Source organism: Lissotriton vulgaris, chromosome 9 (assembly GCF_964263255.1).
Source record: "Lissotriton vulgaris chromosome 9, aLisVul1.2, whole genome shotgun sequence".
In the NCBI taxonomy this organism is placed as follows: domain Eukaryota; kingdom Metazoa; phylum Chordata; class Amphibia; order Caudata; family Salamandridae; genus Lissotriton; species Lissotriton vulgaris.
Window position 1 is genome coordinate 493,308,847 of NC_141697.1, and position 13,164 is coordinate 493,322,010.

Genomic DNA, 13,164 nt, shown 5'->3' on the forward strand with positions numbered 1-13,164 from the left:
TTAAAACCTGCGAATTATGCAGGAGATGAGTGTTTGGGGTAAGTGTGTCAATCCACAATTATGAGGGAAAAAATGCCACATTTGCAGAATCGCGTTTCAGTTGCACTTATTTCTTTCTATCTCGCACAGACTCACACATACACAAACAGACACACACACACACTCACTACCCCCCGCCCCCCGTTGGATACTATCATTATATAATTTAAACAAAAATTAATTCAATAAACTTGAATATACAACTAAAATACTCTTCCGTCCAGGAGGTTTGGCAACTTTCTGTTCTTGATTTTTATATGCAGGGTAAAGGGATAGATAAAGCGTCAAGTTAGGTCATAACATATCTGTTTTAACTTCTGATTGTAATGATACGTTATTTAATCTATTTTAGGATTAACGCAAATATCGTGAGAAATTAATTTTTGATTGTATCTCATTCCATCGTTTATGGCTGAATTTGTATCTCATTCCATCGTTTATGGCTGAATTTATCAGCTTGCCTCCAGTATCTGTGCTTTGTCACTGCTTTAGCAATCCATTGAGTTTTGTTTTTGTTCAGCTTAAAATTAAGGCCACTGCCGGATCTCATTTGAAAGCTATTCCTTCAGTGATAGTATCAAAGCGGGTACATAATTATGCTCCTCTTGGGTGTTTTTGATCTCTGCTCAGCCAGCTATGTCAGGCCTAAAAGATGTATTTCCTTCACTAAGCAATAGTCTCAAGGAGCTCAGAATTCATTTACACCCTGATGATCGCTCACCCTACTCGAATAAACATTCTGAAACTCAATGAATAGATTTAGCTTGTCTGTTTTCAGGGAAGGGTCCACCCACAACACACAGACATGTTCTCAATATATGTGCTAGTAGACCTGGCCTTTTACTTACAAACCAGAATGCTCTAGGCCTTAGTGCCTTTCTCATATAACTTTTCTCTAAGTGGTAGCAAAGTCCTTTCTAACCAATTAACCACCTAAGCACTGAACACTCTCCCAGCTATAGTAATAGTCCCTCAGGCCCTATGGGAGCCTGTAGTTTTATAAGATCTCTCCTCCTGAGTTGGTTCACTCTAAAAGTTAAACCCCTACTAATGACCTTTCCCCTTTAGCCTCAGATGCTTTGCTTCGAAATTACCAATCAACACTGCCTACAAGTCTCTCCCTACCATCAATATAAGTACTTCTGGTGTCAAATGTGCCTATAGATATTCCCAATAGCCATCCTAACTCCCAATTATTTGATTGCATCTTGCAGAATGTAAGTCACATTCTGCCCTCTGAGTAATCCACCCTAATGTCAAGTGTCACTGAGAATAGAGGTTGTTTTAAGATGGTGGTGAAGCCTTTCAAAGTGTTTCTGATCCACGTCATACGTTTTGTACACACCAGGAAGAGGTCACTCCTACAATACGATTTGTTCTTGTGTGAGAAGAACATGTAGCTCCGGATCCCCAGAAAAGATCCTCCACACGCTCACAAGACCCTGGCCTGCCTGTCTTTTCCTGAAGCTTTCCAGTGCCAGTTTTGTGATCGCTCAACCACCCATCGAGTGCTACATCTTAGGTTGCATAACCATGTTCAGGTGATCCACCTCTGTTCCACAAATCCTGTGATATTGTACAGTAACCCCCAGAAGGAAACAATCCTGACCCTGGTGCAGCTGAAGCAGTAAGTGGTGTAGTTGCTGCTGCCTCCTCACAAACTAGCTTTTATCCACTGCACCAAACTACAGAATAAATAACATATCTTTTGAGGTGTAGGTGGGGAAATACAAAAACAGAGGAGAGAAACATGAGTACGCCGGGGGGCAACTTTAATAAATATAAAAAGTGTGGACATATGAGGTAAATCCTTGTATAAGAAAGTCCACCAAAAGAGGAGGTGGGCCATCGAAGTAAGCTTTGTAACTGGGCCGTGACTGCACCTTTCCACTTTCCCAGGTTGCAGCTATTCCAGATTGACAAAAAAACAAGGAAGAGCAGCCAAGTTATGTCTGTTTATGGAGTTTTATTTAATGTATTCGAGCACAGTGAGCCAACTGGAGGTCATGAAAGCATTTCAGCTCCCTAAGGTAATTGCTTACTACAGGGAAGCCCTTGATGCCAAGAGCTCCTAAAATGGCATTTGGACCACAGTGAAAGGCTTGAAATCACATACGAATTCTGGGTCTGATATTTTGAAAGACAGCAACTCAAATAAACTCTTTAAGTCAACAATCCATCAGCCAATTAACTAATGAACTAATTTGTGTAGAAGATGTCCAGCCAACGGAAGACATGGATTGGCAGTTCGGGCTGGACTGTTTCCATGAGGCACAGGGTCAGACTGATTTGCATATGCCCATGTCTGAACTGGGGTGGCTGAGTGAGCTAAAGAATGGTGATTGATTAAACTCAGATCAGTTGACTGGGGGTGAGTGTTTGATTTGCTCAAACGCTCCGTCCATCATTCCCTTTTGTATCGCTTTGTTCGCCCTATGTTGGCAGGGTATGCTCGGACGTGAGTCCCTTGCTCACTTGGCCACTGGATTCAAGATAGCCTGGCTGATGAGGATTATGAATCCGAAACCGGTCCCAGGATGCTTGTTTCCGGTCCAGGGAAGACATGGCTTGGCAGTTCGGGCTGGACTGTTCCCATGAGGCACAGGGTCAGACTGATTTGCATATGGCCATGTCTGAACTGAGGTGGCTGAGTGAGCTAAAGAATGGTGATGGATTAAACCCAGATCAGTTGACTGGGGGTGAGTGTTTGATTTGCTCAAACGCTCCGTCCATCATCCCCTTTTGTATCGCTTTGTTCGCCCTGGATCTGTCTGCGGCATTCGACACGGTCGATCATACCATATTGGTCCAGAGACTACAAGATACAGGCTTCGGAGAGAAGGTGCTGACCTGGCTGAAATCATATTTAGGCTGTCGCACCCATAGAGTCGCCTTACAGCCATTTGAATCAAAACCCAAACATCTTTGGTGTGGTGTCCCTCAAGGCTCAGCACTGAGCCCTTTACTCTTTAATCTCTACCTAGCTCTGCTTTTCTCTTTGATTGCCAACTGGAGAGTGAAAGCGATCTCCAATGCTGACGATACCCAGTTGGTTTTTCCCTTTCAAGAGCAGACGGTAGACACTTTTAAGAATTTTATAGGGTGTCTGCGAGACATAGCATTATGGATAAAAACAAACCAATTAAAACTCAATGTGGGAAAGACAGAGGTACTGTTCTTCAGAAAGGGCCCAGTGCCAACTTCGGATCTATGGTGGCCATTAAAAATGGGTCCACCCCCTTACCTCCGCCACTAATATCAGAAATCTAGGTGTGAGATAGGAGGCTGACCTCTCCTTCTCGGCCGAAATTCAACTGGTCACCGCTACCTGCTAAAGTAAATTAAGAAATCTCCAGAATTTTTTAAATTTCCTACCAGAAGATTGCGCCACCTCCAGATGATACAGAATATGGCTGCGAGACTGGTCAGACGCATACCGTTTCGGCACCATGTCTCTCTGCATTTACATGAACTTCATTGGCTCCCAGTAACCAAAAGAATCAAATTCAAGGCCATGACTTTGGCCTATCGGGCTCTCAATGGAAAATGCTCCGGCTATCTTAAACAAAGAATCTGCTGCTATAAGCAAAATCGAGTTTTGAGGTCGAACTCTCAAAATTTGCTTTGCCCTCCCCGCTTTGCGAAAGCACATCTGGGTGATAGAGCGCTTACAGTTAGAACAGCCATAATGTGTAATGCTCTGCCTGGGAACTTCCGCCAGGCTAAATCAGAGACCTGCTTCAGAAAGGCCATGAAGACTTGGCTCTTTGGGGCTGATTAGGATGGGTTTTTAGTGCCTTAGCCTCTTCTGCGCACAATGCCTGCGGCTGCAGCGCCGGGACAGCTCTGCTTGAGGTAGCTGTTGCGCTAAACAAGCTCCAGTATTATTATTATTATTATTATCATCCCTATGCCAGTTACCTGCCCCTAGAGGTCTGCCAAGCCTTTGGTACAATTGGCTGGGATTTTACTTTAGCAGCTTCAAAATACCCCCGGATACATCTGCAGGGTGAAACTATTATATACAGCACCAACAGCCACGGTCAGGACAAGGCCTTCTATGCCAAGTCCCTATCACGTACAACATGGTATGAGGCAGGGTTGCCCCTTTCCCCTCTTCTTTTTATTTTGACAATTGAACCCATAGCGCAGCAAATGAGGTGTAAGTCCTGGATCGGAAGATCCTACTCAATAACGTAACACATTCTATATCTTTATATGCTGATGACATGATCCTCTACCTGCAGGATTTGCTGGAAGACCTTAGTGACCCATCCCAACTGCTGGTGAGGTTCGGGGAACTATCTGGACCCATTAACGCAAATAAGTCCTGTGCATACTCATTTGTGGGCACATACACCGGACGATCCTTCCAGTTTGGTGAGGCATATATACCCATGGTGTATCGAGATCCACAAGATATCCTGGAATGTAATCTTATTCAGGCGATCACTGCACTTCAATCCCAGGTAGGTTTCTGGGTAACACTACCTCCGTCAGTGGCTAGTTGTTTTACCCTGGCACAAATGGTTATGCTGTCCCAGCTACTATTTCAATTTGCAAATGTGCCGGTTGTAATTCTGGCATTGGTTTTTCAACTATTGAATACTATTCGAATGTAATTCACATGGGGTACAGGACATCGAAGAGTTGGTTTAACAAAACTTGATTTACTGACCACTACGGGTGGGATGGGAGCCTGATTTCAAGGCCTATAGCATAGCCATACAATTACAATGGCTTTGGTACTGGCTGGCCAGCCATAATTTGCCCAAAATAGGGTATACCAATGCAGAGCTGAACAGGGGTCTGGTACATATACTGATCTGTCCCGGTATCTGGATGTTGCATATGGATTCACCTTAGTTGTGCACGGCCCTAACGTATAGCAGGATGGAAATTAGATATTTCTCTACACTGGCCCCTTTTGCACCCAATGTCCTGTTCCGCAGTCTCTCCACATATTCAGGCACACTGACAGCACAGAGGATGGACCCGTGGGAACAAGCCGGGGTGACAGCGGTGGGTACATTGTTCATAGATGGCATGTCAATGAGACTTGCTGACTTTGTTCACACTCATGACGTGTCCAAGACAAGACACTTTTTCTGACTCATGTCTGTATCATCCAGAATATTGGGCTTCAGAAGGTGTAGAACCCAAGACGCATGAGCTCCTCCAAGCACTATATACCATGGGACACGGTAGGCACTTGATATGATGGCTCAACAGGGAGCTTTGGGCACAGCCTGACATTCCACTCACGACCTTAAAAGCTAAATGAGAGGTTGGTCTCACAAGAGAGCTAATAGCTAAAGAATGGGCTAGCATTCTGGAATACCCCAAAAAAGTCTAACGGAAATCAAGATTTAAATTCATCCAGTTCACTACCTTACATAGAGCTTATTTAACCCTGCATACAATTAATAAAATGTTCCTCATGGCCGCCTCAACCTGTCCTCGATGTCAGCCCCTGGAGGCTGAGACCTCTTGCACATGATATAGTCATGTTCTCTCCTGTCTGGCTACTGGGGAGCCATTGCAACAACAGTGGTGAATGTGACTGGCCTAGACTGCTGGAATACTCTGGACATGTGTGTCTTGGGACTGCACTCAGGATGATGATGCGCTTCACGGGACTGACATTACTGTTAAAAAGATGGTTGATCACACTGCGCTGGAAGGCCTCTACGGCTCTTCCGGTGAATAGCTGGCATGAGGAGGTGCTGCGATAGGGACAGGCTCAAAGCAAGGCCTTCAGAAGGGAAGAATATCGAGCCGTCTGGAAGAAACCCATTTCAATTGAATGGGATATGCCAATGACCCAACAAGTCAACGCCGTCTAGTCCTCCTGCTTCAACACCCTCCGCATGCTTCGCAAGATCTACAGATGGATCCCCACGAAAGCAGAAGGACGGTCACCCAGGCCCTCGTCACCAGCAGGCTGGACTACGGCAACACCCTCAATGCAGGAACCACGGCCAAACTACAGAATAGACTCCAACGCATTCAAAACGCCCCTGCACGCCTCATCCTCGATATCGCACGTCACAGCCACATCTCCTCCCACCTGAAGGACCTACACTGGCTTCCCGTCAACAGGAGGATCACCTTCAGGCTCCTCACCCACGCTCACAAAACACTACACTATACCGGACCAGCATACCTCAACAAGCGACTCACCTTCTACACCCCCAACCGGCAGCTCCGCTAACCTCGCCCTCTCCACCATCCCACGCAGCTGTCGAACAACTACCGGCGGCTGATCCTTCTCCCACCTCGCCACCAAGACTTGGAACACCCTCCCCATCCACCTGCGACAGACCCAGGACCTGCTGACCTTCAGGAGACTCCTCAAGACCTGGCTGCTTGATCAGTAGCTGCCCCCCTCTACGCCTTGAGACCCTAACGGGCGAGTAGCGTGCTCTACAAATATTCTGATTGATTGACTGGAATGGTTCAGTGCACAGATCGGCAACATGACAGTTAAAGTTCACTATAGATTCTGCGTACGACCCTCAGACTCCTAGCGCACAAACTCCCATCTAAAAGGTGTACACACTAGGTGCCAAATGTTTGGTTTACGGGTGAGTGGGTTGGAATGTTTGTTTATATGTTATAATACACTACATTCAATGATGCTGTATTGTGAGCAACCTGCTCTATAGCTGTTTCACTGTAAGAGTCCCTGTTCTTTTTTGAGTATTCACATACACAGTCATTCAATGCGATTTACTCCTGATGTAAAATGTGATAAAATGCAATAAAATTTGTGTATAAAAAAAAATTACCCACTTGAATCTATTTGCTCCCTGCATGAAAACGACATGCATTTCAAACCCTCCAGAAGAACAAAATCAGCCTGTATCTCCATTTGGAACAGCCTTAAGAAACCGCAAAACTCCAACTAATAGGACCATTCCTCTTGGTCAGTACCATTGACCATGCCACGCTAATCATCTGCGCTCAACAAAAGGGAATTGTAAACACTTCCCTTGAATGGATCCAATTCTTTTTGTCCTTCAGATCCTAAATAATATCTAGGACTTTCTTTGCTGAACCCTCCCTGCCTATTCGGCTGTAAACATCCCTGAGTCTGACCCATCTCTTTCCTTTTTGAAGCAGTATCTCCACCTCCAGGTTTTCGTAATCGGTTTCTATGGGCCAAAGTTAAACCTTTGCAATTGGCATGAAAGTGATCTCCACAATCATTGTGTCTGTTGATTCCTGCTCGAAGATGATCTGTTTTGACTCAAAATCATCTCAAACTGAACCCAGAGTAATCTGAGATAATACTGTCTGGTCCACCCAGTTTATCTTCACCATGAAAGTGCGTTTTGTCTCTTTGCCCTCGGTCGAAAGCTTCAGTCCACTTCATGCTGGAGCAGCCTGTGGACGATCAAGCACATCTGAGCGACTGTGGCCCGAGGCTATAGACCATTCACCCCAAATATACGGTCTTCTTAAAACCTCTTTCAGCACATCAGGCATGTAGACAGTTTTATTCCTAGCTTTACCTCAAAGTTTGTTTTAACAATAATAGCCATAGTCCTGTCTGGGTCAAATCAGAAAGGATTCCCTCGAGACCATTCTGACCTGCCTTTTGCACTGCCTTGGAAAACTCAGAGGCCAGACTGATACCCTTGCTCTGAGTCAGTATAAGAAATACCTCCTCTGTACATGCTGCACTGACAGAAATTTTGACCCAACTACTTCGTTCTCCCTGATCTATTAAAAAAATAAATGAAAAGACTACTGCGCTCACCAGAGGGCAAGGTCGGCCTCATATCTAGAGATGACATTTGACGCCATGTGCCTGATGTACGAACGAGCCACCGTGGACAGCACACGGCTACCAAGCCCAGCCTCACACTCTCACCTTGCTCCGAGCTGCATTTGACCTCGGATTCTTCATGGAAGTGAAACCAAGTTTCTCGTGAAGTCCACGCATGCCGACACAATGGAAGACATTTTGTGCGTGGTGATAATTTAACCTGTGTGCATGTAAACAGATTCTAGCCTTGCATGCGTATGATAAGCCTTATTTACACACACTACAGCTGCTGTTCCTCTCAGGACATTGTTCACATTACCAACACCAGAAGAACAAAACATGAACAAGCACACAAGCTGGCCAATGTACTTATTCAAAGTAAAGATGACTTATGCAAAAAAAAGAATCCTCGCTGTAACAGTGAAGGCCAAATAACTTTGAGGAGTTAACAAATGTATGTTAGAAGCAGGAAAATAGCTTTGATCGTTTGTGCGTATCACTTGCCGCCCTTAATCTCGAGTTTTCACCACGAGCAGAAGTTGTTGGTTTGGCTGTATCCCCATTTAAGATGAAGGCTGTGCCACTTTAAGTATGGCGTCGCTAGTCACCAAGCCATGTTAAATTACTTACTTTCAGTGATGTATTGCTTGATTACGATAAGTGCATGCCAGCAGTGCCACACTGGAACGCTCAAACAGAACAGGAGCACACCTATCCGGCTTAGAGATCTCATGATTCGAGTGTGATTAAAAAAACGAATGTAATTTAATGAATATATTTGCTTATTTGTTTTTTTACATGAGGGTAGTGGAAGAGGTGAAGGGATCTGTGTGGTGTATAATAATGACACTGAATGTTTTTCCATGCTAAGAAGCCGAAAATAATTTCAGTTACCATAAAGTGCAAGTGGTTGTGTTCACACATGTGATGTAATCTTACATAGGAACAGCTGTGGAGGAGGTTTTGGGGGACAGCAGAAAAAAAATCCTTATTCAAGATGTGACTTTACTGCAGTTTTCAGTCTAGTGGGGTGTGGCGGCAGTTTCCAGAGCAAACCTTGCAACACCCTACTTTTTTCGAAAGACTCTAGGATAGGGCAATTCCTGTTGGACATGCAAGATGTCTTTATGCATAAGGTATGTGGAGACACAGGTGTATTTGCTCGATGGCAATTTCAATGGATGGAAATCTTTTGGAACCTGCTTGGGCTAACCTCAGTGATAGAAAGTAGGGTTTGCCGATGTTCCTTGAGAGGAGCATTGTTGAACAAGCAGCGGCAAAGCCAGTAGGACTAGCCTTGGCTGCTAACCATTTGTTGTATGAAGATGCTTATGTATGAAAATAAGCACTGTCAAAATCCAAAAATGTATATTTTTTATGTAAAAGTACACATTGCGCCACTGGTCCTTGGCATTGAAGGGATTACTTATTGTGCGGATTTGCACATTGTGCTAGAGCAGAATGCAGGCAGTCGATACCGGACGTTGGTACTTCCTGAATCCATCGACACCGCACAGTCGTAAGGAAACGATGCCTCACCGCCACCGCTACATCACCTCCCCAGCAACAGTAAGGAACTGACACCTTACCTCCCCTGCATTGCAATAAGGAACCAAGGCCTCACCTTCCCTGGGGTCGTATGGAAGCACCGCTGCCCGGCACCAAGGAAGCATCACCTTCCCGACGCCGTGCACCGTCCGTTTGTCAAGATACTATTCTTTGGGGCTCTGTGTGACTCTGTGCCCAACACTGTGCACCTCTCGGTCAGCGCCCTACTGTGGATTTCCATCTGTCACGACATTGTAATAGCTCCAGGTGGAGTTATTTGTGTGAATAACCTATTTTTGAGGATATCTTGGTACATTTATTTTGAATTTTTCTCGTTTTGGTCTTGTTTGGATAAAGATTACTCATTTTTCGAAACTGGTGTGGTGTACATTTGTAGTGTTTTCACTGTTACTGTATGTGTGCACAAATGCTTTACACACTGCCTCTGAGATAAGCCTATCTGTTCGTGCTAAGCTACGAAGGGGGTGAGCAGGGGTTGTCTTAAGTGCATAACTCCATTACCCTGACTAGAAGCAAGGGTCCCTACTTGGGCAAAGGTGCAAACCATTTACCAACTAGAGACCCCCAATTTTAACAATGGTGGTCAGCGTTGAGTATTAGGACTTGCATTTGGGCCTAACATACAGTGATTGGTGTACAGTACTAGTATAGTGCAGACCATTACGCAACCACATAAATATTTTCCCTGTTTCCCTTTGGAATTTGATTGTTGCAACTCTGGTTAGTTGCTGCACCCGTGGGGCCTTTTCAAAATGGATATCAACTTTTGGCACCTGCATATCTACAAGATGAGAGAACATAAAGCCTTTTGTTAGGAGATGGTCTACCTGTGTAGAGGAGATCCACAGGCAGGATCTTGAAGCAGTCCTGCATAGCTTTGAGGTACTAAGTTGGGAAGCAACACTATCAGATGACTCTGAGGAGGAATCTGAGGGTGGGATCCCCAGCCAGAATACCAAGCGGACAGTGGCCCTGAGAAGCAAACATTGTGGGAAAGATCAGTTTGTGAGGAGAGGATTTGGATTTATGCTCTTGCTCGGACAGCTGGACAGGAAGTGCGAGGAGATAGAGCGAGCCTTGGCTGAAAAAGAAATGTGTGTAGCTTAGGAAGTGAGAGGGGCTGGGCTGGAGGGTGGAGTCCAGCTTCGATGGTGGAAGCAAAAAGAGGTTATCTAGTGCTGAGGGAGAAGTACACACACCCAGAGATGTGGCGCCTGACTTGACAAAGGCGGTCTACGTACATTGGAGGATTCAGGTTTATGAAGTGGCTGCACTGGTCCGCTGTGTCCCTGATGTAGATTCGTGAACTAACACAGGGGATCATATTCCTAGTGGTGGGAGGGCCACTCTACTGACTCTAGATGAGAGGTGCAGGGTGGGGTGTTACCCCATGGTAGAAGTCCTGGTATGTGAGAGTGTAGATCACCCAGAAGAGTGTGGGTTGAGTGACAAAGACAGTGAGACACTCTCTTGCCAGTCTCAGGCGAGTTATATAAGGTACGTATGCGAGGCACTGGATGGTGAGGCAAAGGGTACCTTGGTTAACACATGTGTTGGGCTGTGTGATTCAATTGTTGGAGAGCATTTTTGAGGTCCCTGTTTTCCAGAGCTATGCCAACACGTGGTAGAGTGCGAGTTCTCTGATCTCGGGGAGCTTGCACCAGAGTTGGACCTTTTAGTGGATTCCAAAGGGTCTGAAGAAGCATCTGGGGGTGATCCTGAAGGAGGTGGATCAGGTTTTCCCCAGCCATGTGAGGTAGTGGAGGGTTGTGGTAGCCCAGATAGGTCCTAGAGTAGTGGGAGGGGTGTAGGCTCCAATGTCCTGTCCGAGAGGAAAAGTGGGAGTGGGCTGTGTCCTGAGGTGCCCGGAACCTTTTCTCAAGGCCTGGTTGGTTCCATGAAGGAACACCAGGAGGAGGGCCTGGTCTGTAACAGGAGGTTATCCCAGAGGGTATCCCAAGGTGTCAGGTGAGCTGGGAGGGGCTGCTTTAACACCCCTCTCACCAGTTCTGGTGTCGGGTAGAACCTCTCCAGTTGGGAGGGTGTATGAGTCCAGAGAGAGGGGTGGTGGGGACACATTTCTCAGTGGAAGGACCAGTGTGTCAAGGGTTGCCAGTTCAGGGCACCCCAGGACTGACCCTGGTGAGGCCACCTCTGACCTGGGTGGAGTGTGTTTCCCATGAGGGAAGGGGTTGGTGTTCTCACCCAGAAGTCCTGGGTTGCCAGGTAAAGGTCCAGCCTAAAGGTGCAGACCCTGGGTTGGAGGGGCAGGTTTACGGTGTCCCTCCTGCCCTGGAAAAAGGGATGACTGCTACCAGTGCTCCTCCTGGTTTGTCTTCTGGGGTACATCACTTCAGGTTGGAGGGTGCGGGCCCCAGTAAGGGGGGGGGGAGGCGGTGAGAGGGCAGCATCACCCCTGACACCTGCCTAGCCTAGGAGTACAGACCCTGGGGTACCAGTTGCAGGATAGCACGCCTGAACTGGTAGGTAAATTGTGCAGGCCACCTTATTAACGCTTGCTTATTAGTTGCAGCATGTTTTTTTAATTTCACTATACCTCACTGCAGGTCACCGTCGGAGAGGTACACACAGGGCGGGACCCTGTGTTAGTCCTGAAGAAGAGCATTGGGGAAGCTCGAAACATGTTGGCGTTTACTAGGGACCACTAACTCATTATAGCTAGGCCCCCTCAAAACTCACCCCCGTTTTTACAAACCAACTAGGAGCCAGAATAAAGTTATTTCGCCCACTAGTTAGGTACTATTAACTCACTCCACTCCACAACACCACTGCACTTACACATAGCTCCTCACTGTATAGTGCTCCTATGTAACGTCGGATGTCGTAGCACACCTCAATCCGCAGCAGATTGAGCTGGCCCCTATGATAAAGCATGTCACAGTGGGGAAACCCTGGTGAGTGAGGGGGACTCAAGAAAGGAAATTTCTCCTTTCCAACAGATTTTCCGACTCGGACTGAGCGAAAATCCATTCCTTTTTCAGCTAGGTTCCTTATCCAACATCTCGGATTTTGAAGGTCTACTATTGTATCAGGAGGGTGGACCTAGCATTTCCCTCTGCCTCACCCTGTTTTTGATTTCATAAGAATTGTTACTCAGATATGATTACAAGCAAGAGAACACAGGAAGATGGTGCACAGAAGCCAGAAATGGCTATCCTGAGCTTGCCTTCTGTCAGATACCCTATAGCGTTATTTTTGCTTTATACTTTTTAATGAAACCGTAAAGGAAAACAAAAACAGTTATATAGGTCTTGAGTGGTTTAGTGGCACAACCTGCCACTTCATTTTAATGCTGATCAATGCAGTCTCATCAACCAGTTCAGTACATCATACTATTAACAGTGTGCTCTGTATGGATATTATTGGAAATTTGCCCTTTCTGCAGGGTTATCCTGAACTCTGTGCAATATACCTCTGCTAATGTCTGCTTATGCTACTCCTTTCAACGTGATAAAATTGGTATAATCTTGAATGACAGGTACCAAGGTGTACCCATGGCCTGTAAGCTGAATGTCATAAGTGCCTGCAGCACTCGTTGTGCCATACACAACCGTGTCAATTTATTCATGATTGCAGGCCTGCCACCATTTGCCTGACTGTGCTGATCTTAACTGGAAAAATTAAAAGTCAAAATAACCCAATTTGGCAGACCTAACTCTTTCTTTAAAATATTTAGAAGTCACCCCGTAAGTAAACTTATTGCCCAGAAAGCAGGTTGCATTTTATTTAAACATAGAACATGCAAAAGTTTAATATTAAAC

At 45.8% G+C, this 13,164-nt stretch overlaps 1 protein-coding gene across 1 annotated transcript in view; it reads left to right on the forward strand.

Moving 5' to 3' along the window:
- MNAT1 (MNAT1 component of CDK activating kinase) overlaps positions 1–13,164 on the forward strand; it is a 687,393-nt gene that overhangs the window by 161,726 nt on the left and 512,503 nt on the right. The gene's annotated exons all lie outside the window — the stretch shown is intronic.